The sequence below is a fragment of the Zingiber officinale genome, chromosome 2A, assembly GCF_018446385.1.
Source record: "Zingiber officinale cultivar Zhangliang chromosome 2A, Zo_v1.1, whole genome shotgun sequence".
NCBI lineage: Eukaryota > Viridiplantae > Streptophyta > Magnoliopsida > Zingiberales > Zingiberaceae > Zingiber > Zingiber officinale.
Genome location: NC_055988.1, coordinates 102229080 through 102236233, shown reverse-complemented (window position 1 = coordinate 102236233; position 7154 = coordinate 102229080).

Here is a 7154-nt window from a genome sequence, read left to right as displayed (position 1 = left end):
GGAATTTTTGTATTTTTAAACTAATAGTTTGTCAAAAAGTTTATTTTTTGTTTGTATCCATGATTTACAAAAATTAGGCTTTCAAAAATAATGGAATTAGCTTAGGTAATACCGTAGTAAGCATGATCTTATAATTTTAAGACCTAGCATCCACAAGCATATTAGGATCCCTTATTTGTGTATTGTGAAACATAGACTGGTGTGAGATACTTAAAACTTAGTTTAAGATTTTAGATGCTTATGTTAGTACATTATATAAATATGGACTTTAAACAAATACATTGATCAATTTGAGTAATCTAGCTAGTAACAAACTAGTTGAAGATCAAAATTCAAATTGACCAACCTAAATCAGCAATTGCTATCTTGTGGTAGTCAGTTAAATGCAAAGGTTAGATATTTATTTAAGGATAATTTTTTAGATGTTTTATTTTCTTAAAAATATTTTCAAAACCTTTGAATCTCATGCTTAGACTTTAGGATATTTTAAGGGGGAGCATCACCATCATTTTTTGAATCTTTTCAAAATCAACTTTACCTTTCCTAGAATTTTTTTTTTTTCAAAACTTATTGGTTCAAAATTTTTCAAGACTTCTTGATTTTCAAAATATGTTTTGAAATTTTCTTTACAAATCATTTCAAAATTATACACTTATGTATTTTCCTTAATATATATATATATATATATATATATATATATATAATTAGAAATTTTTGTTTCAAAATTTTCAAACCTTAATTTTGCCTCAAAGTTTCCTCTTTGACTTAGAATTTTTTTCTAGAATTTCTAAAAGACTAATCTTAGTTTCCCTTAGAATTTTTTTTTTTTTTTTTTTTTGACAAATCTTAAAATTTATGCTTTCTTTAAAATGTTTCCTAAACTTATATCCTTATTCGTGAAAATTTTAAATTATTTTCAAAATTTATCATAATTCTTTTTAAGATAATTTCAAAACTTATTTCTTAGGAATTTTTAACTACACTTTTTGGTACAATAATTTCCTAAAAAAAATTCAAATCATGGTGTTTGTTTTTATCTCTATTTTTTATGTGTGTCAAATGGGGGAGATAGTAAATTAAGGGGGAGTTATTGAACTCAGGTGAACGTAGGGAGTGAGTTAAGAAAAAAATATTTGTTTACTTAACTCTATATATTTTAAACTTAACTGTGAACCTTGATTGCCAAACATTAAAAAATGTGAGATTGTTGATGCAGGGTGTACTAGAATTGAACCAGACTTTTGATGTTATCAAAGGTTTAAGTTAAATCTTGTTGTAATATGATAAATTGACTAAACGTGCAGGCTGTTTACTCAACCAAGAAAGTCCTTATCGCGGCTAGGCAGAAAAGTCTTAGTAGATCGCGAAAGCCAGACAGGAAAGTCCAAGTGGGTCAAGGACCTAACACTTGGCAGATAGACTCAATAGGACTGGAGGACTTTATATCGAGGGGAAGTCCTAGTGAGTTAATCTGATGTTAAACTGAAGCCCAAACAGGTCTGGAGGACCTGATGTTTGGTAGTACATTGAGGTAAGAAACTGAGTAGACCGACAGGGAGGTCATGTCCCGAGAAGGAACAAACCCTAGGTCGTTGATCCAACTAAAGAAATCAGGAGGTTTCCAAGTTGAGATCAAGACATATCCTACTGTCTTTCTTACTCATGCATTATTTGACACTGTGCTAACTTTGTGTTGCATGAATAATTTTTATTCACTATGGAACTAACTTTGTTTTGCAAAATCCGAAGGGATCGGTTAATCAAATAAGAGGTTCAGTCGACTGAACTGAGCTAATGTGGTAGAGTTCAGATCGCACAGAAGCAAACTTGGAAGTCAGGCTGATTGGTCGACCGGACCCAAGGATCGGTCAACCAAACATTAAAATCATTAATGACGAAGAAGATTCAAATCTTAGCGAAGAAGGAAAACAAGCTGATCGATAGATCGATCGAGGTTATTAGTAGATCGAATATTAAATGGCATTAATGACATGAAAATCAGATCTCAGCAAAGAAGGAAGGTTGGTTGATAAGTCGACCGATAGGGAGATTGGTCGACCGAATTGATCAGTCGACCGAACATAGCTTGTAAAAGGACCTCGAGATCACTGTCGAAAAGTAACAACTATTGTGTGACTTTCTGTTCATGCTACTACTGCTCAACGCTTCAATTCCATGTGCAAGCTACAACACATGGAAGCTCCGACGATCTTCAACTTACATCTTAAGTTCGGTATATTTATTTTAAGCTTGCATATTACTTTGTAAATTTCATTGTACAAATTACCTCTTTTCTAAAGATTTCAGAAAAAGGAATTTTAGTAAATTGCCTAATAATACGATCAAGGATCACGGGTCTTAGAGTAAGAGTCAACATAGGCTCCGAACCAAGTAAATAATTGTCTCTTGTGGTTTTCTTTTCCGCTACTTAATCTGACTCATTTTTACAAAAAAGGAAAAAAAAATTACGAGCGATATTTAACCCCCCCCTTCTATCGCATTTTCGATCCTTCAATCTTGAGGAGTTCTCGGCATAGATACAAATAGAGGCAAGACTTTGTGTCACACCCCGCGGGTAAAGTTGTTCGACAAAAATCGGACAGCACCTCCCCTATAGCAGTGACAAATGAAACCAATATATATTGTCACAAGGCTACTCACAAGCAAACTACAGCCAACACAGCTAGATGTAAACACAACCACGTAGTTTTTAAGCAACCCACACGACTGGAGGTAAACACAACCACGCAGTTAATAAACAACCCACACGGCTGAAACAAAACACAGTACAAGTCACAAAATAACAATCACAAAATCATAATACAACTAACTGCGAGCTGGCTCGGCTTGGCACGACAACATCAAACCAAATATAAGAAATGACAAAGCTAAACTTCATACAAAAAATATATATACACAACAAATCCAAAGCCAATAATGCAAACGACAGCAATAAGAGAAAAGTCGCTCGATGTGATATGGGATTGGCGGACAGGATCTCCAAGCTCCTCCATAAATCCTTTACCTACTACCTAGCGAAATAAACCAGTTCATGGGGTGGTGCGTGCTAGGACTCAACGGGTAATAGACAGATAGTACATGAAGATAGTAAAGAACTAGAGATACCAAGGGATACAGTCTCGTAGAGAAAATAGTAGATACTACAGTAATCATAACTAAAAGGGTAACATGTGAGGTATATACATACTACTAACAAGTAAGTCAGTGTCTAAGCACATGCACAGGTATATAACTCAGCATATGTAAGCATATCACATGGCGAAGGGCGGTGCGGCCAGCAATTGGCACGGACAACGCTCGGCGTGGACGGTGATCGGTGTGGACAGCGATTGGCGCAAGGAGGGGGTGGCGCGATCGAGCTCGAGGAAGAGGTGTGCGGCGTGCGGTGGAATGAATCGAGTAAGAGAGTAACTTAGGTTTATAACTTAGTAATAACATTATTACCTAATTAAGTTTATATTTCAATCAACTCCCACTTAAGGGATATTCTTAAGAGGCTTTCTCCGAACCTAATAGATCCATCTCCTTAAAATTAGTCATCTGACCTCCGTTTAAATTCAGAAAATTTTCTAAAAATTTCTAAAAAATCCAATAAGGTTATTCCTCAAATAACACTTATTATTTAATTGCCAGATTTTACACTTCAGGAGCATTTTTTGGTTGATATCATTCCCACTCCATGTTATCGGTAAGGTATAACTAGTTAAATTTAATTCCATATATTTTATTTTATAATCATGTATGTATGGATGTATCCTTGTATGCGTGTGGTATGTGTGTGTAATAAAGTAGTTTATTATTGTTTTTATTTCTACTATGCATATGTTTACAAAATATGTTTTAGCACACATCCAGGTCGGACTCCCCAATAGTGGTATCAGAGCTTGATCATGCTTCGACATGATCGTAAAATAGTTTTATGAGTCATAGTTGTCATTAATTAATTTTTAGAAATATTTTCCATTTTTTTAGAAATTCTAATTTTGGAATATTTTCTAAATTGTTAGGAGAAATTTAAAATTTTTGAAAGTTTCCAGGATTATTTGAAAATTGTAATATGATCTTTATTTTTAACTATTGAAACTGTGATATCTTCACTCATAGAGGTGACAAATTTTTCTTCCTCATTGGCTCTGGAAGTTGAGGGTTCTTTCTATTCCAAAGTCAATGAGCTCTCCCTTTCAATCTTTGAGGTAGGTGTTTCTTCATCTTCCATCTCGGATGTTAAGCACCTCTCAACCTCTGAGTCATCGTGCTCTAGTGTCAACAAATCTCCCTCCTTAGGTTCATCTTTACTTTATTCCAATGATGAATTTTTATGGAGCTTGGTCAACTTATTCCATAGCTCTTTTACATATTGGTAGTTACCTAGCTTACATAAAATATTATTAGACACCAAATTAGTCAAAATCTTAGTTACCTTATTGTGAACCTTGGATCTCTTGATTTGAGCCTCCGTCTATTTGTTCTTCCGAAGGGGTTTTCCCTTTTTGTCTTTAGGAGCTTTAAATTCATCCGTTAGAGTAAACCATTTCTCTATATTCATCTTCAAGAAGTTCTCCATTCTTGATTTCCATTGAACAAACCCTTCTAGTCTAAAAGGAGGTGGAATTCGAGTGTCATATCCAAATCCGTCCTTGAATCCCATTAACTCCTTAAAAAATTTAAGTTTTATCTTCTACCTCTAGCTTTATCCTCTGACGGAGGTTAATCTGATGAAGAGTGACCTTGCTCTAATACTATTTGTTAAGACTGGTGCGAGCTAGAAAGGGGGGTAAATATCTCTGATTGCTTCTCATTTTGATCCCATACTCGCCATTTGAATGCACAGTGGAAATCTTAATTTTAAACTTAGCTCTACATGCACAACTTAAAGATTTTACTTGGTATCCATCTCTTAGGAGACTAGTCCAAGGCCCTACTCCTAATGATCTCTCTCCACTATGAACTTATCCTTTTCGGATACCTTCAGAGACAGAGAAGCCTCTTACAAGTTGTTCTTATAACAAACACATGCAAATACAAAGATATAAACGAAATAAAAAGAAACACATTTACACAATTGAGTTTTTCTTTGGATGCTTGTTGTTTCTTGAGAATGCCTCCTGTTAGTCTAGAAATACAGTAACACTTTGCTCTAAAACCTCCAAGAACTAGTACATTTAAATCTTCACGAAACACTTTTTTGTAGGATTGCTTTCAGGTTGATTTTCACCTACTAATCGATTGTTAAACTTCACCAATCGATTAACATCAAATTCGATCGTTTAAACCTGTAGAACGATTATTTTATACTTGGTTAATCTATTGTACTAATCGATTGATAGCCACTAATCAATTTGAGTGATTTGGGAGTATTCTGTCCACTCGAAATAGACTACCAATCAATTGGTTAAATAGTAATTTATTTATATTTCTAAATGAGCTCTGTTTCGCATAAAAATTGTCTTGTTCTGATATCCGAGTCAAAAGTTATAGCCTTCGGAAGCTTGCTCTGTCAGGACTTCCTCATTTCATGCCAACTTCCTATTAGACTTTCGACCAAATGTCAGGTCAATGGTGACCCACTTTGACTTTTCTCTTACCAACTATCTATTAGACTTTCGATCACCGAGTGTTTGGTCAACCATAACCAACTTGGACTTTCTTCTTCTCATGCGAACTTCGTGTTGGACTTTTGATCGCCAAGTGTCCAGTCAACCATAACCCACTTGAACTTCTCGTCTTTGTGTCAACTTCTTATTGCTCTTTCGATCACCAGATGTCCGGTCAATCGTGACCCACCTTGACTTTTCTCGCCTCATGCCAAAACCACGTTAGACTTCTGACATCGTCAAATATCTAGTTAATCTTGATCTACTTAACTTCTCATATTAACTCTCTATCGGACTTCTGACATCGTTAAGTATCCAGTCAACTTTGATTTATTTGAATCCTTGTGTCAACTTCATATTGAACTTTTGACATCATCAATCATCCAACCAATCTTGACCTAACTTGATTTCTTTATTATTAAATATCTAATCAATTTTCTATCTATGAAGTATCTAATCAATCTTTATTTATTTAATATTTTACTAATATATTGATTAAATATTAAAATTTAAATTTAAATTAACTCGAGTTGGGTCAACTTAAAATTGATGGTGTCGATATCTTTGACATTTAAGGGAAAAAAAAACTCTTTTGATTTTACCCGTAAAAGAAACACTTTTTTCATCCTAAAAACAAATGCACATTAGGCCTACATAGCATAGGCTATGGATCGATAGAAGAGATTAGGAAGCAACCATCGACAAGGTTTAATGGAGAGAGGAGAAAGCGTGATAATATAATAGTGGGCTAGGGCCCACGCAAGCGTCGGGACGTGATACCTTCCTTTTTTCCCCTAATATTCAAATAGGTGTGTCATTAAGTTAAGTCGACCTAATCATCAAATAAAAAGTCTAAATCTTCACCAACACATTAACTACTAATAATAAACTCTTTAAATGGACGAGAAGCCCCTCCACCTTTAAAATTAATCGGACTAAAAGTTTGAATATCTAATTAACAATAAATAAATAAATAAATAATGGACTCTTTAAATCTTCATAAGTCACTTAATTATATATAATAAAAATTATTATTTTATAAATTATTTGAATAAATCGAAAAATACTTATAACGATCGGCCAAGAAGTTAATATCCATTAATTACGTATAAATTTTTTATAAATTTATTATAATTAAAGATTCAAGTATTTAAATTATAATTTAAGTTACAATCTAAATACCCACTGTACTATATCCCCAATATAAATGAGTCTTAATTGGGACCTTCTCCACGTGTTCAAAACTCTTCATTTATTATCCAAACTCAATCACTTCCATCTCTAATTTGTTAGATAAACCTGACACAAATAATTAAATATAAATATTCCATCACATCTAATACAAAACATAAAACATTTACTAGGTATAAAAAAATAAAAATATATTTATTAAATTTTAAAAACCTTTAACATTTGTATCAAGGTGGTATTTTATTATGCATGACGCACGTATCAAGCTGATTTAAAGCCTAAGAAGTAAGCAGGATTCTGATTCTTGCTACTGAATTTGAAATGCAATTAATTTCCTAATCAAATCTG